This window comes from Lampetra fluviatilis, chromosome 1 (assembly GCF_964198595.1).
Source record: "Lampetra fluviatilis chromosome 1, kcLamFluv1.1, whole genome shotgun sequence".
Classification (NCBI taxonomy): domain Eukaryota; kingdom Metazoa; phylum Chordata; class Hyperoartia; order Petromyzontiformes; family Petromyzontidae; genus Lampetra; species Lampetra fluviatilis.
This window is the reverse complement of record NC_136275.1, coordinates 28,402,008-28,426,102: the sequence shown is the minus strand read 5'-3', so window position 1 is coordinate 28,426,102 and position 24,095 is coordinate 28,402,008. Positions and strand designations below refer to the sequence as shown.

Sequence of the window (24,095 nt, the reverse complement as noted above, 5' to 3'; positions counted from 1 at the left end):
CAACCACCCACCCACCCACTCACCCACCCACCCACTCACTCACCCACTCACTCACTCACCCACCCACTCACTCACTCACTCACCCACCCACCCACCCACCCACTCACCCACCCATCCACCCACTCACTCACTCACCCACTCACCCACCCACCCACCCACTCACTCACCCACCCACCCACTCACTCACTCACTCACCCACTCACCCACCCACCCACTCACTCACCCACTCACCCACCCACTCACTCACCCACCCACCCACCCACCCACCCACCCACTCACCCACTCACCCACCCACTCACTCACCCACCCACCCACTCACTCACCTACCCACCCACTCACCCACCCACCCACTTACCCACCCACTCACTCACTCACTCACCCACCCACCCACCCACTCACTCACTCACCCACCCACCCACCCACCCACTCACTCACTCACTCACCCACCCACCCATTCACTCACCCACCCACCCACTCACTCACCCACTCATTCACTCACTCACTCACTCAATCAATCACTCACCCACTCACCCACCCTCCCACCCACTCACTCACTCACCAACCCACTCACTCACCCAATCAATCACCCACCCATCCACCCACCCACTCACCCACTCACTCACTCACCCACCCACTCACCCACCCACTCACCCACCCACCAACCCACTCACTCACCCACCCACTCACACAACTCACTCACCCACCCACCCACCCACTCACACAACTCACTCACCCACCCACCCACTCACCCACCCACTCACCCACTCACTCACCCACTTACTCACCCACCCACCCACCCACTCACTCACTCACCCACTCACCCACCCACTCACTCACCCACTCACTCACCCACCCACCCACCCACCCACTCACCCACTCACCCAGTCACCCACCCACTCACCCACCCACCCACCCACTCACTCACTCACCCACTCACTCACCCACTCACTCACTCACCCACCCACCCACTAACTCACCCACCCACCCACTAACTCACCCACCCACCCACTCACCCACCCACTCACCCACCCACCCACCCACTCACCCACCCACCCACTCACCCACCCACCCACTCACCCACCCACCCACTCACCCACCCACCCAACCACTCACTCACCCACCCACCCACCCACTCACCCACCCACCCAATCACCCACCCACTCACTCACCCACCCACGCAATCAATCACTCAATCAAATCAACCAAGTGGCTTATCATCACATCGACATTTATAGAAACCAAAAACTCTGAACGCGATCACGGGTAGAGAGAGAGAGACACGCAAACTCAAAATATACAGCAGGTGTGAGGGTAGGGATCGAACCCACCACCTTCTGTATAACAGGCGAGGTAGTTACGGGAGAAAGGAGAGGGAGGTAGAGGGAGTGGGGGAGAGTGAGGGAGAGAGGGAGAGGGGGGAAGAGTGGGTAAAGGGAGGGAGGGAGAAAAAGTCAGTTTTGCTTGCACTCACCACGATACACTCACCATCACATTCACACTGTCCCATACCATCACTCATATTCAACACGATACTCACACACCCACACACATTCACACATATAAACACACCCCTACCATCCAACACACACTAAATGCTAGTCACACACTCACAAGCCCACAAACTCACGACGATGTGGCAGTGATGTCATCACAACAACCCAGGTGCCATGGGTTGACTGCTGTGCCAGGCTAGGTGCAGGTGGAGGTCATGGGACAGATCCGGGTGCCACAAGTTGACTGCTGTTCCAAGCTTGGTGCAGGAGGAGGAGGTCACGGGACAGATCCTGATTCTATGGGTTGACTGTTATGCGACAATTCAACTCAGGTGACAGCCAAAGGTCGGAGTGCAGCCAGTAAACTCCTGACCCCTGAACCTGGACCACCCAGAAAGAGGAGGGGGGGATGGAGACACAGGGAGAGAGTGGAGGGAGACAAAGGGAGAGAGAGGAGAGGTAGGAGGAGAGTGTGTGGAGAAAGTGAGAGCTTCGATAGAGATGCATGAGGTAAAGATGCCCCAGAATCAATGACGACTGCAAGGTATGCTGGGAGGCGAGGTCATGTGACCCATGTGGCACAGGGGTGGAAGTGCTGGCTGGAGCCATCGCTGTTGGAGCCGCATGGGCAGGGGACATGGAACGCATCCTTCATCCCAGCACCTGCACCAACTACAATCACCACAACAATAACCAAAACAACCATAAAATAACAACTATAACCACACCTCAAATTAGCACGGTTGGCTGGGTACAGTGCGATAGAAGTTCAAAATACATACAACTACCATAAACACCATAAAAACCACCATAACAATCTACACCACAACTATTACCATAACAATTATAGCAACAACAAATATAACCACAAATGTCAATGAATCCACCCCAAAGCGACCGAGGGAAAGAAGATCGAATGGCCCTATTAGAGCTTGGTAAATTTTAGCGAAATAGTTTGACAAAACAAAATTTAGCAAATCTTTTGGAAATGTAATGTAATGCAACACAGAGACACACAGAGAGAGAGAGAGAGAAAATGGCCTATTTCTCTCTCTAAAATTTACCAGTCTCTCATAGGTCCCTTTGCTCTTTCTCTCCCCCGGCCGCTTCTGGGTGGATTTCCACACATCTATCTGTGTGTCTCTGTTCGTCAAATTTCACACTTAACTTCCAATTATAGCAATCTTTGGAGATCGTAATCAACCAGGCTATGCATTAACTGTGTGTTAGCCGACTCTGTGTTGCATTACATTTCCAAAAGATTTGCTACATTGTTTTCTCAAACTATTTCTCTCTAAAATTTACTAGGCTCTCTTAGGGCCATTCGACCTTCTTTCCCTCGGTCAGTTCGGGGTGGATTCATTGACATGCTAATTTCTCTGCTCCAGCAGCTGCTCCAGCAGACCCACCTCTCTCTCTGCCCCCCCTCTCTGTCTGTGTTGTCTCTCTCTGCTTGTATGTCTGTCTGTGTGTCTCCGTGTCTGTGTTTTGTCTCTCTCTCAAATTTAGTTCTACCTGATGACGGTTGCTTGTGTTGCAATCCCAACGTCGTACTCTATTATTTAATTTATTTTCTTTCTACGTGACTTTACAGAAAGAACCAGAGAGTAATTCCTGCAGTCACCAAAGCTTCAAATCAAGTTATAACCACAAACACCACAACCGCACATATAACCACAACCAAAACCACCAAAGGCACCACAATCAGAGCCACCACAATTACAACCAACACTATAACCACCTATACAACCAAAACTAAAGCCACGATTATAACCGCAACCACCACAACAACCACCATAACTAAACAACAAAAACATTGATGCAGATACTACACAACCACTGCATAAAGGGTCTTTATCCCTCTGTGGGTGGGTGAGTGGGTGGATGAATGGCTGAGTGTGAAATGGACTCGAACCTGCACCTCTGCATTGCAAGTGCAGTGAGCTGACGCCCCGCGTGTGGAGAAGTTGTGGGTACACCCATCTCGCTCCAACGGGTCTGGACCCGGGTGGAAGAGTAGACCAAATACTCCACATCGCGGCCTCTAGTGGAGGCCATTTCTGCCACAACAACAAATCCGTCCCTCCAGATACAAAAAAAACTAAATTTAACTCATCCCATCAGCCACAATCTGGCAGTACCTCTCCTCATCATCAGCAGGGCCGCGCTCTGCTTGGAGCAGCGCCGTGAACTCAACAGGCGCCCAGAGCGTAACGGCTGTGAGCCAGGCGCCTCCTCTGCCTCCCCTCTCCACCACCGCCACTGCTGATGTGTCCACACCGTACAAGGTTCTCACCTTCTTCGGGCCGAGTCGATGTAGAGGAGGCCCAGCCAGCGAGCCGCCGCTTCAGCGACGGTGGCCGTGAGCGGGAATCCAAATCAGGCGCTCGCCACCCACAATGCACAGCGCTGCCTCCACTCGCCCCGGCCTCAGCGGGGGGAGGGGCGGGGGAGAGGGGGCGGGGCGAGGGGGGTGAAGAGGTGGGGCGAGGGGGTGGGCATGGGGGGGGGCTCGGGTGAGGGGCTCAGGGCTCTACGTCTCGGTGGGCGTGGTCACCTGGTACCGCCCCCTCGTCTCGAGTCACGCGCTTCCCCCTGGCAGTTTGTCCGTTAGAGGCGGGGAGAAACTCTGGCCAAGGTGAGGAGTGGATCCTAGCTGTGGGTGGGTGGTGCGGTGGTGTGAGTCTGTGTGTGTGTGGTATGAGTCCGTGTGTGTTTGTATCCGTGTGTGTCTGTGTGTGTGGAGTGGTTAACGCGCTGCGCTATGAACTCGGTGACCCAGAATTGGGTTCCCGCTCAAGGTCAACACAAGTGACGATTATATGAACCGATCCTGCGCCTCTCCTAGGTCGACTCAGCCTCAAATGAGTACCTGGTGTGGTGTGTAAATATCGCCACTCGGAGACAAAGGCGGCCGGGCGTGGTGTTGGCCACCCACGCCCTCGTGTGCTGTTCCGGCCTTCATAGGTGATGCTGGCTAACAGCACTTGCCCCAACAGTTTATTTCAGCTATAAGGGGGATCTTTATTTTTGTTCGTGGTGGTGTTGGTGGTGCTGTTGGTGTTGTTGGTGGTGGTGCTGTTGGTGTTGTTGGTGGTGCTGATGGGGGTGGTGTTGGTGGTGTTGATGGGGGTGCTGTTGGTGAAGGTGTTGATATTCTTGTTGGTGGTGGTATTGGTGTTGTTGGTGGTGGTGTTGTTGATGGTGTTAGTGGTGTCGGTATCGGTGGTGGTTCCTACGATTCATCCTGGGTTTAACCTAGATGGATTGTGTGAGGAGCTCACAAATGCTTGAAAGATCTGGACACATTCCCACCAGTAAGCTCCTCCGGCAGGCAAGGCTGCGTTAGCTGGGTCTTGTAGCCCGCATGCCCAAGCAGTTTCTTTTTGGCCGCATAAAGGGGGCTAAACGGGCACGACATGGGCTGTCGAAAATATGGACTGATGCTGTACGGGAGGATGTTGAGTTGAGTGGACTTGCGAAAGACTGGTACCAGTGGTGTAAATAGCATCCTTCACGAGGAAGCTCGTGAAGGATGCTACTGGGCAGTTGGAGGCAGTCTGCCTCCAACAACAACTGAGGGCATAGGAGTGACGCTCACAACGAGTGGCGGATAAAATTCGGCAAGTTGGCACAGTTGGGGATACAGCTGGTGTATCTACCAATCATCTCAGACAACCTTTGGAACCTGGGTCTGTCCCGTAACGTCTTGTCAGCGAGCCTTCAACACTTCGCGTGGCCTGAAAGTGCACCTGGCCTGGCACAGGCGCCGTGGTGACATCATCACTACTTAGTGGCGAATGTCGGTTGTTTTTGTGTTTCGTGTTGTGAGTGGTGATGATGTGTGCTGATGATGTGGGTTCATGGTGTGAGTCCACATTGTGACTCGACTCGTGTTGCGATGTGGGTGCCGTCACACCCTCTCGACTCTACCTGATCCTCGGCTTCGTCTCCTGCTTCGCACGCAGAGACCTGGACTGCGCGAGAGACACTGTTAGTTCTGTGCACCCTGCTCTGCAAGTTGCCACCAAGGCGGTACGTGTGGCTCTTCGACTCGTGTGGTGAAGTATTAATGGACGTGTGCTCTCCACTCTGCATGTGGCTACCTGTTACCTATCCATATACCTAAGTGTGCATCTGATTGGCTGCCTAAGTGTGTGTGCATCTATCAGAGTATCTCCCCAAGATCCTCTGTGTACCTGCCTTTCTACGTTTTAATAATCTACAGTACTTTTATCTATCCACTACTGGATGAAGGCCTCCTTCCCTGAGACCCTGCTACCCCTCACGATCCTGCAATGAAATAATCCACCAAGCACCGATTTTGTCGCTCCATCTTTCTGGCAGCTGTCCTCTCAGACGTGTTTCGATACTTGGCTGCAGCTCCGTTATTCTTCTTGACCATCGGCCATCGTTGTTCCTCGTGGCCGTGGCATGTCCTGGCCCAGCCCCACTTCTCTTAACAGTTTGAAGGATGCCATTAACCTGCGTGTGTCCTCTAAATCCACACGTGTCTCATTGTTAATCCTAGTGTGACATCTGACATTGGCCAAATATCCGAACGCTGAGAACTGAAATCTCAGCAGGACCCTCCTGAATGTGGAGCCCAGGATCTCAGAGATCCTGGCTCAGTGCTCGCCTCTTGCACTTTCCCCCACATCTTGCTAAAGCCTATGTGGTGGACCTTTGTCTTTGTGTGTAGGGGGCGGCCGAGGGAGTGTGCGGGAGGTGTGGTGGTTGACCTGGGGTAAAACCCCCCCTGGGTACCCTGTGACCGGAGGTCGAGACCCCAGACCCCCAAGGGGTGGGGGCTAGGGGCCAACGGTTCATTCCTGATCCTTCCAGAGACTTCTGAAAGGTTCTGGGGAAGGTGTGGTTAAGGGCGGGGTAAGCCCCAACTTGTCTAGTCTCCCCTAGCTCCCGTAACGGAGGACCCAGGAGAGAGTAGCCCGGAGTCTGTAGAGCCCGCTAGAAGGGAGGCTGTACCTCCCCTAACGGGGCCGTACTCTGTAGTGTTGCAGGAGCGATAGCCCTAAGTGTTACGTCTATCGCTATTGTTATCAATAAACGCATTGCCTCCAAGCGAGAAGTCTCCCTCCCAGTTTACATCCACAACACATCTTAACTTTCCAACATTGTGCGGTACTAGTCATGAATTGGCATGTTTTGTTAACTTGACAAACCCTACTAATTGACTGTATCGGGTGGTGCCGGGATTAACGACATTTATTATATTTACGCAATCTAAACTAAAAACCTATATTATGGACATTGGTCGCGAAAGCCTGCTATGTGTTCAACTGACAGCTTGGTAGTTTACCATTAAAATGTCAAGCAGTAACCTTTTCTAAAAGAGAAAGCGTACAAAAAGATGGCATCACCGTTTGTCCCTCTCTGATTGCTTGCCAAATACAAGGAAATTATTGCAAACGTAGCAGAGTGAGTAAAACTCGTCACTGCAAATCACAGACAGATGCAAGCGACATCTTGTGTCGTTGACTCGCAATCTTTCATTTTGGTCCCTTGCAAAATGTATTTGACAATGCCTGAAAAACTTCGCTTTCACTGTTACCAAATTAATATTTGGCTCATATTTGCACATGCAGGCAGATACAAACACCATTACATACATTTCGATTTAAAGCTTTCGCGACTACAGGGATTCATCTACTTGGTTTTTTCGGTAAAGTCACGTAGAAGGAATATAATAAAAATAAAACATAATAAAATAAAATTCTCACGACGTTTCGGCCACAATGCAAGCAGCCGTCCTCAGGTGATGAACAGGGCTGTCGGAAAGACAACTCATTCGGACGCTGTCTTTCTGACAGCCCTGTTCTTCACCTGAGGACGGCTGCTTGCGTTGTGGCCGACACATCGTGCGAATTTAATTGTTTTATTTTTATTATTTTATTATTTCCCTTCTACGTGACTTTACCGAAAGAACCAAGAAGATGGAACCCTTGCATACACTCGTACGCACGTGTGTACACAACGTGGCCAAACGATTGTAGTAGCTGCATTTTGCAGGTCGGGCACACCAACTCGCAGCCCGCGCGTGTGCCTTTGTCCTGCAGGCATGCTACACACCTAGATGCGTGTCCGCACACCAGCAGGTAGAGGCGGCTGTGTAACGTCCCAGGCTCCACTGGCAAGCAGACAAAATTTTAAATCACAACCAAGGCATGGGATCAGAACAAGGGCTAAGGCGGAACCTGGCGCACAAAGACAGCGTCGACTTGTCCCATTTGAAAGCGGCGACTCCTCGTCATCATCACAGATTAAGGGGTCTGTAATTATGACGATAAACCTGATTTTCAATCAATCAGGTCTATGATTGAATGACAATCGTGGCCCCGATTTTCATTCATTTAGGATTTTCTTTGGACGTCAGCTAATAAAGTACAGTAGATTATCGATTATCCGTGCTAATGACGGGGAGGACAGCTGCGGATAATTCAAAATCGCGGACATTAGATTAAAAGATTCTTTGAACTATGAACGTCATACAATAACAGTACAGACTTACCAACACACTATTGGGGCTTCAAGTAACTGTGATGTTTTTCAAACCGGCAAAAGTGCATCCAGAACCATGAATCGCCCCGACAATGTGTAATGTACTATGATAATTTTATTTAGGTTTGTTTACCCATGAAAAACCTCCCTGGGTCTCAACTCTTTTTCAGGAGGGCCGTGCCAGGTTTTCACAGGAGTGGGGCGATGTTGCTACCGCTGCTCCGTTGGAATCCCGAGTGAGTGATTTGCAGGAAATGTATCAGCATTGGGAAGTTTTCCCGATATCCAGTTACAATTAAATTTTTATCTGCGGGAAAAAAACAAAGAAGCCAGAGGAACCCCTTGCAGAACAGGGGGAGAGAATATACAAGCTCCACACAGAGAGGTGCCCGAGTCTGGAATTGAACCCAGGATCATTCTGCTGTGAGGCACGAGTGTTAGCGCTGCGCCACCACGCCAAACGTGGGGGTTACGATCCTGAAAAATGCCGTGTTGGGCAAAACCGCAGTCGCCAACTATAGGAAATATAGGGTTGCATTCCTGGGTTCGAAATCATCACCCCCTGCATCTTTGTTTCACTTGCAATCTAAACTTATCTCCATACCCCCCCGCTTTATCTCACAAACAAAAATAAACCATACACGTAACATACATGGTAAATAAAATCAATTTGGGACAGAATATTAAATAAATAAATGAAACTTAAAAACACAACCGTGCGGATGCTGTGCACGGGGATGCAGGTAATACGTGGAGTGAGACCGCACAAGAGTGTTGGGGTGTGAGAAAAAGAGCTTCATAGCTCATCGGATTCCTCCAGTCTAAAGATTCTCATGATCAGATATTCATCTACAGCATCGACTGTAGAGTACAAGCGCACAGCGCACCACTTGCCACCCCCCAGCCCCGCCCCCCGTGTTCCAGAATCGATCTCAACAAGTAAACCGCGTACGGCCCAATCGTGCGTTTGATAAAATAGCGTTGGTCAAGGTGTGTGACCGCACTTTGAAGTAACCGCAGGGCATCTCCCGCTGCTCGTTGAACTCGCGGCAAGCCTTGGCCAGCCCCTTCTTGCGCATTTTCAGGCGGTGCTCCATGAAGTCGTCGGCCGTGCAGGGCCTGCCTCCCACCTCCAGGTGCAGCGTGAAGTCCCGCACACACATCACCAGCGACAGGAAGGGTCGGTGAAAGTCCGAGCCGATGCGGTCATCCTTCGTTTTCACGTGGTGCGCCAGGTTCAATATGAAGCTACGACGTATTGCAGTCAAGGGCAAGACAACACAACATGCTCATTCAGGTAGTGTCGTATGTCTGTGTGTGGGGAGCGGTAGTGTAGCGGTTATCAGTTTGCTCTACAAACCTGGCAACTCGAGTTTGATACCTGCTTACGGCCAACACCTGTGACGATTATCTGCACCGGTCCTGGGCCTCCTCCTCTAGGTAGACTCAGCCTCAAATGAGTACCTGGTATGTGTGTAAACAACACCACTGGGCAGACAAAGGCGATCGAGCGTGGTGCTGTGCCGGCCTTCATCGGTGCTTGCTAACAGTTTGTTTAGGCTATGGCTATATGGGGGACATTTGTCTTTTCACTCCTTTCAGTTTAACACGTAGGCTTTTGCGACCAATATTATTCATAATCAACGTTTTTGGGTTAGATCGCATTATTCTGGTGAATTGCCCGATGATGCTGGATGCAATTACCAGCGAAACGTCGTACTCAAAAATTGTAAATGTTGTGGTTTCACGCTTCAACACACTGGTGGGCTATTTGTCTTTTGTGAATGTGACACTTTTTATGCTGATTGGCCGTGTCGGGTGGTGGAGGGTTACGACACATTTATAAATAACGCGATCTAACCCAAAAACGTTGTGAATTTTCACTCCTTTGTTCGGCAATATTTTCACATTTGTCCAAACCTTCACCAAGTTTTTGCAGTTTTAGATTTGCTTGCTTCTTCTTTACTTGTTTTCTTTTGCCCCGAAATGTAAATAGTACCATATCTTATATTGCTCGTGATTTCATAATTTGACCTTGTTTGTTAGTTACCAGATTACAATCTCGAACATCTACACCAATTGAAGATTTCGATTTATTTTTATTATGAGCATAATTTAATTTTAAATTGTGGCTGGAATCGTAAAAAATGCATACGTGCAAACATGATGCAGACGTTCATATAATTACGCCCTTTAAATCGCACGTACACATGTGCATTCGGACAAAGTCAAAAGTGATTTACTGCTCAATTGAGCATTGAGGCAGTTTTTCGATTTACAGCCTTGAGTCGTGGTGGGTATTCCACATTCCGATGGCGGGGGCAAGTCTATTTAGAGGGCAACAATTGTTGACTTCTGCACAAAATTTAAAATATTTTGACACGGAGGCTTTCGCGACCAATATTATTTGTAATGAAGGTGTTTTTGGTTAGATCACATATATATAAATTCTCGTAAAATCGCCCGATGATGCCGGATGTAATTACCAGCAAAACGTCGTACTCAAATTGTAAATGTTGTGGATTTACTCTCCAACACAGCAGTGGGCTGCTGTAGTAAATAGTTGGCACGTGTTTTTACGTGACAAACCTTACTGGTTCACTGTCGAGTGGTGTCGAGTTAACAACACATTTTTACTTACGCGATCTAACACAAAAACCTTTAATGTGAATAGTATGTATTTTACAGTGGCGGCTCCTGCAAAATCTCTCAGGGGGAGCAAATGTCTGGATGATTGATAAGGATAAGGTCCACCCATGCAATGGATAAATTAACAGCTTAAGCATGTAAAGGCAATTTCACTTCTTTAATATTAATGAAAAATAAAGTGACTCCTACAATACATCTTGTTTGTTTCTATCTCACTATTATTACAATCCACTTAGTTTATTTTATTAAAGATTCCACTAGGTGGCGACAAATAACATTGTTGACTGAAACGTGCTTACGTATGATGACGTAAGCACGTTAGTGCGAGCCCTCCCGGAAGCCATAGAGAATGCATTGCAGCGCCCGCCTTTCGAAAAAAAACATCTTTGAATGTAAGTCTATGGGACCACACGGTGCGATTCTCAGCCAGAGTGAAATCGCCCAAAAAGAGGCGGTACTCCACAGAACGTGACATGACGCTGATTTGACTATATCCAGAGGCACAGTAACGGCTGAGATTGGTGGTGCGTCGCCCAATCGCCCTAATGAAGAAACTGCCCCTGGTATTTTATCAACCCTGGAAGGATGACCAGAGGAGTTAACCCGCAGTCACGATTTGGTACCCGCAAGCTTTAAATTGCGAGCCTCAAGCTCTACAACTGAACGACCTGGCCAGTCACTTTACATGCACATGAATGTGCACTCGTAGGCATGTAAACGCGTGTAAATGTGTGTACGTAAAAAAGTGTTTCTGCCGCCTGTGATACTGCAGCTGCTCCTTGCCTTCCTTGTCGAGCGTGCTCTTCGTGTTCAACAACAGCGTGGAGCTCAGCAGCGTGGCCAGCACCAACAGCCACGTATTATGCTCACTGTCCGACTGCAAAAAAACTAAAACACAAAACAATAACGTTTTTGCCAAATAAATGTCGGATCATGCAGCTCATTCAATCAGGCCGTTAATATTCATCACGTAAATGGATACTGTATACGTTATATGCGTACTGTTTATACGCATGTCATTAAGGGTTTTCTATGTGTTCCACCTCAAGGGATTATCCAGATGAAATATTGTAATTAATATATAAAATACACAAAGACAGCGCCGACTTGTCCCATTTGAAAGCGGCGACTCCTCGTCATCATCACAGATTAAGGGTTCTGTTATTATGACGATAAACCTGATTTTCAATCAATCAGGTCTATGATTGAATGACAATCGTAGCCCCGATTTTCATTCATTTAGGATTTTATTTGGACGTCAGCTAATAAAGTACAGTAGATTATCGATTATCCGTGCTAATGACGGGGAGGACAGCCGCGGATAATTGAAAATCGCGGACATTAGTTTAAAACATTCTTTGAACTATGAACGTCATACAATAACAGTACATACTTACCAACACACGATTGGGACAACATCTCGCCGTCACGGTCAGGAGACTCGATTTCACAACAACAACAAAAAGCGAATGTGGAAATGTTTCAAGACAGCTTGAAATGGAACTTTTCAAGAATATGAATCCCTGCAGTCCCTGAAAGCTTTAAATCATGTGTCAGTCTCTGGCAACTGAAGTTGAAGTTTTGTGCAAAACTAGCTACGACTGGCCAAGACTAATTAGATAATCTATCGAAATTGAAAGAAGCCGTTCTGATAGCTACAGCCTTAGTGCTGCGTGGAAGCGAATCAAATAATACATTTAAAAGCATGCCTACAAAGATATGGCAGCGAACTTCAATAGGGATTACCATTGACAGGGCTATGTTGGGGCCGCTGGTCCCCGAGGTCCCTCCCTGCTGCGTGCCTATGGCAGGGGCTCTGTCGTTCGCCGACCCCTCGCTACTCTGCGACCAGCTGCCCGACGGCTCCCCTCCCTGGTCCGCCCCTCCGCGAGCTCGTGTGAGAGGCATAGCTCGCCGCCCGCTCTCGTTCACCTGTAAACGCTGCGTTGTGTGTGTTTATGTGAGGTGGCAAGATCGTCGGCTATTAGACAACCATTGGCACCACAATGTAGACCACTGATGGGCAATGCTGCTCAGGGAAGGTATGCACTGCCTTCCTGATACAATTAATATATATAATATAAAATAAATGTGTAAATGGCTATAACATCGTGTTTAAATTTTCAGTCATTGTATTTACCCCCAAGCTAAAAATGGAAGCATCCAAGTTCAACTGTGCTTTGGAAGACACTGTTATACTTTTAATTGTTCAAGAGTATTAAATAAGTATAATTAGACAACTCACTACATTAAATAACTTACTTCATGTGTAGTGGGTTCGAATTAGGTGCACACACACACAGCTTGGAGGCAACACTATTTATTAAACGGTAAGTAATATAACGCTGTACATGAGGTGGTGACCACCTTCCTCAACTAACTAACACTCTGGAACACGACACAGACTGGACCAGGCAGGCAACGGCCTGCCTGGCCCAGGACGACGACCCGGGACTTGAGGACCGATGATGTCTTCACTTCGGAGTACAACAGCCTCGCTCTCCGTTCACACCACGCTTATATCTCCTCTGGCGTGGCCGGCTCCGCCCAGGCGTGGCTGGCTCTGTCCAGGCCACGCCTCCCTTCCCAGGCCACGCCTCCCTTCCCCCACCTCTGGGAAGGTCCGGGTCCCTCCACCACGTGAACCCCCAGGCACCCTATCTTAATTTTTGGAACTTTCATGACTGCAGGAATTATTCTTTGGTTCTTTCGGTTAAGTCACATCTAAAGATAAAATAATGAATTAAAATAATAGCGACGTTTCGATTGCAACACAAGCAATCATCATCAGGCACCCCTTTGGGGCCCCCAGCCCTCGTACGGGCTGACACAGTAGTGACCGTTCTATGTCACTACACATGAAAGAGGAATGTTGGCTCAGTGTCCCTGGTATTTTTTTACTGTCTCCACACTATCCGCTTCTCCCTGTAAATCGGACAATGCCGCTTAAATTGTAAATAACATGATAGGCATTATGCTGTGCTGTCAGACCAATAGTACTGTATCATGTCCACAAACTGGTCTTCTTAATTGAGTGAAGCATTTTCAATGAACAAAACATACAATACACAGTGATGTTTCAGCTGTATCCACAGCATAACAACATAATTCTGTACAAGATATTTTCCAAATGTCTTCCAAAAAATGTTTTCTCATACAGCTTAATTTGAAAGACACACAGACGCACATAATGCTGCAAAGTGCAGAGAGGTTTTTTTTCCCAGCCAATTTTTTGTCTTCTGGAACAGATTCCTCACGGCTTTGCAGGGCCCGCACCACGCTTGACAAACAGAACAGCATTGTTTTGTCATAACAGATGAACAAGACTGACTTAGCCTCCAAAGTAATAGTGCTAAATAATAACAATGCCATAGTTTTTGTATAACATTTCATATATACAAGTATTTCGTTTAATGTGCACATTGCTTTAGAGCAGGGGTCCTCAAACTTTTTAAACAGGGGGCCAGTTCACTGTCCCTCAGACCGTTGGAGGGCCGGACTATAGTTAAAAAAAACTATGAACAAATTCCTATGCACACTGCATATATCTTATTTTGAAGTGAAGAAACAAAACGGGAACAAATACAATATTTAAAATGAAGAACAAGTAAAGTTAAATCAACGAACTTGCCAGTATTTCAATGGGAACTATGGGCCTGCTTTTGGCTAATGAGATGGTCAATGTCCGGTTCCATATTTGTCACTTCTAGTCGTAACAAGTGATGCAAGTGTGCATCCGTTAGTCTAGATCTGGTTGGAGATTTAAAATGTTTCATTCTGGAAAAAGTCTGTTCACAGACTTGTGCTGCCAAAGATGGTTGCCATTTTGAGTGCATGGTTCCTGAGATGAGGATATGTCTCAGAGGGGAGAGATGCATAGAAATTATGAAGGTTGCTTGACTTGAATGCGTCTTTCAGAGAGTCACAATTCTGCAGTTCAGCCAGTTCCATTTGGTAAATTGTATCCACATTTTCAATGTCAATAGAAAATGGGTTACGGAAAAGCTGTATGTCCTGTTCATGGAGATGAAGCTCTTTAAATCTAAATTGGAACTCCTTTTGCAATTTTTCCAGTGAATCCACACATGTTTTGTTTGGGAATGCAACCAATGGTTTTTCCGCTAACAGATTTTGAGTTGTGGGGAGATGGCAGAAGTTTTCCTCCTTCACTTGTTTGATGAGGAGGCCTAATTTTACTTCAAATGCTTTGACATGTGATTGCATATCACAGATGAGCTTTCCCTTTCCTTGAAGTTGCACATTGAAACTGTTGAGTAGCTCTGTTACATCTGTCAGAAAGGCAAGGTGCCATTTCCATTCTGCATCATTGAGCTCTGGTACTTCTTTGTTTTTTGAAAGCAGAAAAGCTGTAATCTGTGGAAGTAAGTCATAGAAACGTTTCAAAACTCTCCCTCGACTCAGCCAACGGACTTCTGTGTGGTACAGAACATCTTCATAGTCAACATTTAGCTCAGACAGAAATTCCTGAAATTGTCTGTGGTTTAGTGCATGAGCTCTAATGAAGTTAACACAAGATACCACAATTTTCATAACAGAGACCCACTTCAGTGATTTACTACACAGCGCTTGATGGTGGATGAGGCAGTGTATGGCTATTGAATGAGAATGGTTATGTTTGTCCATCTCTTGGTTAATGCGAGCAATTACTCCTTTCGTAGACCCCACCATGCTAGGAGCACCATCAGTTGTCACACTGGCTAGTTTAGCCCAGTTCAGCTCCAAACCATTCACAGTTTGGCAAACCTTTTCATAGATATCCTCTCCTGTAGTTGTTCCTTTGATGCTTTGCAGTGCAGCAAGCTCTTCTGTGACTTCGAAATAGTCATTCGTCCCACGAATAAAAATAAAACGTTGTGCAGAATCACGAACATCATGGCTTTCGTCGAGTGCCAAGGAAAAATAGTAAAGTTTTTTTGTGGAGTTTTGCAAATGCTGATGCAAATTGTCTCCCATTTCTTCAATCATCCGTGTAATTGTAGGTCCTGAAAGACTCACTGTACTAAATAAATCGGCCTTCTCTGGACACATCTCTTTGGCAACAGAAAGAAGGCATTCTTTAACAAATTCTCCCTCCACGAATGGTCTGCCAGTGCACGCTATTAGCTTGGCAACTTGAAAACTTGCTCGCGGTGATTAAATATTTAGCTGCTTCTGCTTCACAAAAGTATTTTGATGAGTTGTTAATGTATTTTTCAGTTTTAATATTTTATCTTTTCTCATTTCTCCGACCAAACAATCATATTTATCTTTATGTTGAGTTTCATAGTGTCGACGTAAATTGTATTCTTTGAACACAGACACTATATTCTGGCATATCAGACACACAGCTCTTTCCTTGTACTGCATGAAAAAGTAATCATAAGTCCACTGTTCTTTGAATATCCTACACTCCGAGTCAATTTTTATCTTTCTTGACATCATTGTTTCCTAGGGAGTCAAAATTGCTATTAGTAAAATACCAATATATATACAGCGCTACAAAAACAATATACCAGCAATAACTTTGCCCACACAGAGACATACAGACTGCACTGCCCATCAATGCAGTCTGATTGGGGGAACTCCGCTTTTACCCCAGGCTCACACTGGTGCGGGTGCCATTAAAAAGTTAATTACACCTGCAGTTTTGTTCACAGATCGCAGTGCGGTGGGCACAATGAGTCCCCACCGCCGCAGCTCAATCAGTGCTCACCAGCGCAGCCAAATCAGTGCTCGCCACCGCAGCCCAATCAGTGCCCACCACCGCAGCCCAATGAGTGCTCACCAGCGCAGCCCAATTAGTGCTCACCAGCACAGCCCAATGAGTGCTCACCAGCGCAGCCCAATTAGTGTTCACAAGCGCAGCCCAATTAGTGACCATGGGCCGGATAAATGTCCTCAGCGGGCCGCATGTGGCCCGCGGGCCGTAGTTTGAGGACCCCTGCTTTAGAGAATTACTAGCGGTTAGTACCCGGCGTTGCCGGGGCGAAAAAGGCAGACATGTAGTTACACACGCAAATCCATTGATACACACACATAGAGTTACACGCACAAATGGACTCACACATACATACATAGACTGAACAACAACAACCGCCATTCGCCACTAAGTGGCGGTGACATCACAACAATGCTTGTGCCAGGCTATGTGCACCTTGAGGCCACGTGAAGTGTTGAACGCCCGCTGGCAAGAGGTCACGGGGCAAACCCAGATGGCACAGGTCGACTGAGACGACTGGCTGATGCACCACCTGTGGCCCTTACTGTGGCAACTTTCTGTGCTTTAGCCACCCGGCGCTCCGCTCGTTGTTGTGAGCGTCGCTCCTCCGCCCTCCGTTGTTGTTGGAGGGTGACTTGCCTCCAACTAGCCAGTAGCGTCCTTCAGGAGCCTCCTCCACAGTGGCCGATCTTGACACGGCTGGTACCAGTCATCCGCAAGTGGACTCAGCTCCAAGTCCTCCTCTAGCACATCACTCCATGTCTTCTCCAGGCCGTGCCGCGTCCATTTAGTCCCCTCGATCCGGTGGAACAAAAGCTGTTTAGGTATGCGGTGGCTGGCCATGCGGGCTACATGACTCAGGCAATGCAGCCTTGCCTGCCGGAGGTCACCGATGGGACTTTGTCCACATCTTTTAAGGATTTGTGAGCTCCTCACACAATGCAGCCTGGTTAAACCCATAATGGATCGTAGGCAGGCCAGCCTAAATGTTTATAATCGGCGAAGATGTTCCATTAGGGGGGTCCAAGTTTCGCAAGCGTAGAGAAGGGAGGGAATGACCGTGGCCGAGAAGACCTGAAGCTTTGTACGGAGTGATAGACCAGGTAGCTTCCACACAGCGTTACGCAGCCAATGAAAAGATACTGCAGCTCGACTGATTCGGAGTGAGACCTCTGCTGTTAAACCAGAGCCGGTCATTAGCACACTGCCCAGGGAAACTCTCCACTGTTTCCACAACTGCCCCATCACCAATTGGGAGTTGTGGGGGTGGAGTGTCCGATGGTACAAAATAGCCAGGCAGGTGCTTAGCTTTGGTTTGGCTGATGGTAAGGCCCCACCTGTTGGTGGCAAGCTCCAGGTTCAGCAACAGCACCTCGAACTCCTCCTCCGAATGAACAGCCATTAGCAGATCATCGGCATACATAATGTGGTTGAGCAATAGGGAGCCATCCCTTGACCGCACCCGGGCATCGATCAGCCTCCCATTGTATCTGTAGCAGATGGGAATTCTTCCGGTACAGGTGTAGTGGTGATACGCGCTGGCAGTAGGGATCGTGTGGCAGCGCGTGGTGATTCGCTGTGTGTTGGTGATGCGCGCTGACAGTGAGGGATCGTGTGGCAGCGCGGGGTGATTGGTTATGTGGTGGTAACACGCGCTGGCAAAACGGATCGTGTGGCAGCGCGTCGTGATTGGTCAACTAGAGTGAGTGCTCACATCGCGGTCCGCATAGGCTCCGTCCCTTCGGGAGCGGAGGACTATAAATGGCGATGCGCGCGGGCGCTCGGGGAGTTGGTAACCAGTGAAGACTGAAGACGGAGGAGGAAGAGATAGGGCCCTGAGACCCCTAGTCCCGCTGTCCTTGTAAGGGCCGGGACCCTGTGTGGCTCAGAGGCGGGACCTTGGGACCCGCGGCCGGACGTCCGTGTGAGGGCCGGGCTGCGGGACCCAGTGGTCGTGATCCACACCCAAGCTGGGGTGGGTCTGTAAGTTCCCCTGGAAGCTATGGGGCTGGAGAGCGCGTGTGTGTATAGCCGGGTGGAACGTGTAGCGTGAGCTGTAGTGACCACACGTGTTAGTGTTAATGGAACGTGTAGCGTGAGCTGTAGTGACCACACGTGTTAGTGTTAATGGAACGTGTAGCGTGAGCTGTAGTGACCACACGTGTTATTGTGGCAAGGAAAAGTGTTAATAAAGTGTGCTACCCGTCAAGTGGTCTCCCGCCGTACTTTACAATATTACACAGGCATTGAAGGCTCGACGAACTACGTGGTCCAATGTGGAAGCCAGAGGACATCCCTGTTGCACCCCAAGGTTTAAAGGGAATGGCTCTGACTCACGGCCACGTAGTTAAGATGCGGGGCCGCTCACCATCATGAAGGTCCTTAAGGATGGTGATAAGTGGGTTCGGGACTCGGAAAGCACGAAGAGCAACCCAGAGGCCAGGCCTACTGATGGTATCATAGGCCTAGAGCAGGTCAATAAAACACACGCATGGACTAAGACGCACACATGGACCTACAGACACGCAAAGAAATGGAGTTACACTGACTAACATGGAGGCATGCACACACGCACATGGACTGACACACACAACACATTGGCTTACAGACACACACACATATGGACTCACACACACATAGACATGCACCTGAGATACGCACACATGGAGTTACACACACATATCGACGTAACACATACAGCGACACACACACATACATAGAGTGACACACACATACACATGTGGACTGTCACACAGACATCCACTTGAGATATACACACATAGAGTTGCACACACATATATGGACATACACCCATACAGTGACTCACACACACCGACTCGCACACAGCAATACGTGGACTAAACCACACATTGACGTGAACACACATGTACTTACACACACACATATGGACTAATACACACACATGAACTTACACATACATAGACTGACACACACATAGCCCTACACACACACATACACATATGGACTGTGACACACAGATATCTACTTTAGATACACAGACATGGATTAACACACATATGGACTCACACACAGACGCATTGACTTACACACACACATCGAGTGACACACACATGTATAGACTTACACACACATGTGGACTAACACACACACATATGGACTGACATACACATCGAAGTACATGCACACAGATCGACTGACATACACACATGGACTAACACACACACATAAACACTTTGACGATGTCCGTTCGAAAAAGACACCCACATGGATTCAAAGACACACACATGTCCTCAAAGACACACACATGGACTCACACACACACATCGACGGGCACAGCAATCCCCGATGATGGCACAGCTATCAGTATCGCAGTACTACGTATGAGTAAATAGCGTGACGTGAGCGATGGAAACAATAGAAATGCATTTAAGAAATAAGCAGAAATCACAGACTGGCAGTAGACCGTGGCAGCGTTATAAAAGCGCAGCAAAAAAAGGGGAAATTGAGCAACCCAAAAATCCAAAAATTATTGTAACATGTCAACTTGTTTCATAATGGTAAACAATGGACCTGAGTTGTTTGTTTCACAAAAACATAATTATTGTAACATCTGTGAACTTGTTTCATAATGTTGAACAATGAAGCTGAATTTGTATCTGCACATAAATATTATTATTGTAATGTTTGTCAACTAATATGTTTAACAATAGTAAACAATGGACTTGAGTTGTTAGTGTAAAAAGCAAGGAAATTTGTACTTACCATAGGCGTGTTGAGGCTTTGTGCCATGTGCAGCCCCCGTCCTGGCCGATATTGGCGAGGTGGCTGAGTTGGCACGTTGCCAGGCTAGGGGCTGGGCCGCTACCCCCCCTCCCCAGCATCCCCTGCCCGTGCAAGTGTAGTGTTGTACAGACGGACTCTTCAACGTCTTTTGTAGCACACACTTTTATTCGTCTTATGAACACAGTCCCTATGCACTGAGGGGTATACGGTCCCATCACCCGTTACACTCAGAACGTACAAGCCTCCGCACCCTACAGGCTACTTAATATCCCGCTCTTTCAATGTCCTCTGACTGGACCTAGGGGGATGTCTCCCCGACCACTGGTTACACTGAACCCTAGCCCTTATAAGGGCTGGAGGGCTTGGTCCAGGGTCCTAGGCTTCTTCCGTCGTCTTGGGTCTTCGTGTAGTCGAACTCCCTCAGAGCTCTGAGCGCTCTGGCTTTATACTTGTTCGTGGCTGGGTTGTCCAATCCCCGGCCACCTTGTGGAACCCTGTGATTGGTCGTTTTCAATCTGCTTTTGGATCCCAATTCACCCTATCTGACCCTGACTGTTTGGTCGCGCGGGAAAACCTTGTTTACGGTCAGCTCTCATAGCTTGTGAGACCCTGACCATTAGTTTGAGCGGGAAAACCTTGTTAACGATTTGCTCTCCCAGTTTATGAACATCGAGTAGTTAACTCTACTACATCACCCTCCCCTTCGGAAGCCCCAGCCGTCCCGGCTGTTACAAGCAGAAAATCCCCATCAATGAATCAAAGTGTGTGCCAAAACCAACAAAAACAGGAACACCCCCTATAAATACCCCACCCCCATCAACAACGCAACATATGTACATGGTCAGAACCAATCACAAATAACGACATTCACGAAGCACAACGCATGCAGCATTCAGCTACCACAAATAAAATGATGGGCAATCAAGAAAACCGACGCGATCTAGCCCGTGTGTATTTCGCGGGCCCGTCGTAGGGGATGGGTGCCCTTTTCCGGACTGCAGGCTGACCAGGCATCCTGGCAAAAATGTCAGTAGGGGCAGGAGGCCTCTCTGCGGAGACCCTTGGAGCAGACGGGTCGGGCAGCCTGGCAAACATGTTGGGCGGGTCAGGCATCCTGGCAAACATGTTGGGTGGGTCACAAGGTCTCTTTGCAGAGACTCTTGGTGTAGACGGGTCAGGCATCCTGGCAAACATGTTAGGTGGGTCGGGCATCCTGGCAAACATGTTGGGTGGGCTCAGAGGCCTTTTTGCTGATACTCGTGGCTCGCCCGGCTCCCTCAGTCCCGCATAATCAGCGGGAGGAATGACACGTCTGCGCTGTGGGTTAGGTACTAACGGGGCGACATCCTGCTCGTCGGGCATATCACACGCTCGGCCCTCGTGTTTTGAGTGTGACGCAGAGCCGCGCGGAGCAACAAATGGCTTCAGACGAGAGGGGTGCACGAACCAGCGACGTCGTCCCCAATGGATTTTAACACATTGTGGGCGCATTATCTCGACCACCTCAACCGGACCCCGCCATGGTTTAAGGAGTTTAGCCGATGTGGACACCGGCACCTGGGGGCAATGAAGCCACGCCATATCACCTGGAGCCCACTGATGCACGGACGTGCGAGGGGCTTGCAACCTTTAATTAGCCCGCTGGCGGGAGGCGGAATTTTCGATCGCCGCATCACGAGCCTCAGACAGCTTTTGTAGGTTGAACCGCAAATGGTCAGTGAGCTTCGATGACCGTGGAAGCTGCTCTGTCCCAAGCCGCACATCAGCGGGGGGAATGGCCTCCCTGCCATACATTAGGAAAAATGGGGAGAACCCTGTCGCTGCATGTGGTGCCATTCGGTAAGCAGCGAGGACCCCTGGGATCTGCAGGTCCCAGTCTACGTGGGATTCGTCAACCTGATGGCATAGCATAGAGGTGAGGGTTCTATGCAACCGCTCCACCATGCCATCTGTTTGGGGGTGATAGGGCGAAGTGCGCACCTTCTTAGTGCCCAACAGGCGGCATACCTTAATCAGCAGGGTACTTGAGAAATTTCTTCCCTGATCGGTCAGCAACCGTCCTGGAGCGCCCTTGTCCAGCACATAGTCTTGAACAAAGGCGTCCACCACGGCTACTGCCGACTGGTTGGGGAGGGCCCAGGCCATAGGCCATCGTGTAAAATACTCCACCCCAACCAGAAGGTACTTGTTACCACGAGGCGTTGTAGGGAAAGGCCCCAAAATGTCGAGAGCAACCAGCTCGTTCACACGGGATACCGTGATGGGCTGCAGCGGTGGGCATGCCGGCTTCTCTGGAGGTTTACGTTGCGCACATTGGGTGCAGCCCGTTAAAATATCAGTTATGTCGCGAAGCATGCCCGGCCAGTAAAATTGTAATCTTAGTAACCCAATGGTTTTATGCACACCCAGGTGTGACAATCGCTCGTGTGCCGCGCACACAGCCGAACACCGCAAAGCCGATGGCACTACAATTTTGTACTGGCAAGAATCAGCATCCCAATGCAAGAGCAGACCGCGGCGCATGGCAAAAGAGTTCAATTTACTTGAACGTGAGGACGAATCACATGCGCGACGACGCAGAGGCAACAATGACGCATCGTTCATTTGGTGCCGACCCCATTCGTCCAACGTTATCCCCAGCAAGTCGTCACTTGCTGGCGGATTTCCGTGGTCCGCACCTGGTGCAGGATCGGAAGGAAGGGCAGCAGAAACCGTTTCAGGAGGTGCAACCGGGCGTACTATTTGCGGTTTGCACCGGCCTGAACCCGTAAAACAGGCGCATTGTTCTGAAGGGAGGCGAGATAGCGCGTCCGCATTATTGTGCTGTGTACCCTTACAGTAAATCACCATAAAATTGTAGTCCTGGAGGACTTCAAGCCATCGGGAGAGCTGGCCAGAAGGTTGGTCAATGCGCAAAGCGTATTGTAACGCAGAGTGATCGGAGCGCACGGTAAACCGTTGACCGTACAGGTATGGCCTGTATTGTTGTATAAAGTAAACAATGGCCAGCAGCTCGCGTCGGGTTACGCAATAACGTTGCTCTGCAGGGGACAAAACCCTGCTTCCATAGGCAACCACCCTCTTAACGCCATCAATGATTTGGGACAGCACCCCGCCGATCCCGGTGTTACTGGCATCGGTGTCCAGAATAAACGGCTTTGCGAAATCGGGGTAAGCCAGGGGCGGTGCTGCTACAAGAGCGTTCCATAAGGAGTGAAATGCGGCCTGTTCCGCGTCTCCCCAATGAAATTTCAGCCCTTTTGCTGTAAAAGCGTGTAGTGGCTTGGCGATTGTAGCGAAACCAGCCACAAAGCGTCGGTAGTACGACGCGAACCCGATAAAACTGTGAACATCCCCAGCAGAGGTGGGGGTAGGCCATTGGCTGACACATTTAGTCTTTTCAGGGTCTGTGGAAATACCCCAACGGCTGACTATGTGGCCTAGATAGCGCACAGACTCACGCAGAAGGTGGCACTTCTGCAGTTTGAATTTGAGGTCCACAGCTCGCATCTTTTTGAAAACAGCGCGCAACCGTTCAATGTGTTCGTTGAACGTGCGGCCAAAGACGATAACGTCATCAAGATAGATAAGGCATGAGTCCCACTTGAGCCCAGCGAGGACCAGCTCCATGAACCTCTGAAACATCGCTGGAGCTGAGTGGAGCCCCATGGGCAATCTATTAAACTCGAAAAGGCCCTGTGGTGTCCGAAATGCAGTCTTTGGCTTTGACGCTTCATCGAGGGGGAGTTGCCAAAACCCTGACAGAAGGTCCAAAGTGGAAAAATAACGCGCCCCTGCCAAAGCATCCAATGACTCATCCATACGTGGAAGAGGATATGCGTCAGCCACGGAAATTTTATTAAGGCGCCGAAAATCTACACAGAATCGAAGACTGCCATCGTGCTTTTTGACCAGCACTATCGGAGCACTCCAGGGGCTGTTGGAAGGAG

At 49.0% G+C, this 24,095-nt stretch overlaps 1 long non-coding RNA gene across 1 annotated transcript in view; it reads right to left on the bottom strand.

Annotated features, from left to right (window-relative positions):
* Positions 1 to 9,136: 9,136 nt before the first annotated feature.
* The window catches only part of LOC144940591 (uncharacterized), a 40,169-nt gene continuing 25,210 nt past the window's right edge, over positions 9,137 to 24,095 (bottom strand). Inside the window, exons 2-3 of the long non-coding RNA XR_013639143.1 lie at positions 11,445 to 11,549; positions 9,137 to 9,260 (exon numbers count right to left, since the gene is read on the bottom strand). This is a non-coding gene — a long non-coding RNA (uncharacterized LOC144940591). The remainder of the gene's footprint in view (positions 9,261 to 11,444; positions 11,550 to 24,095) is intronic.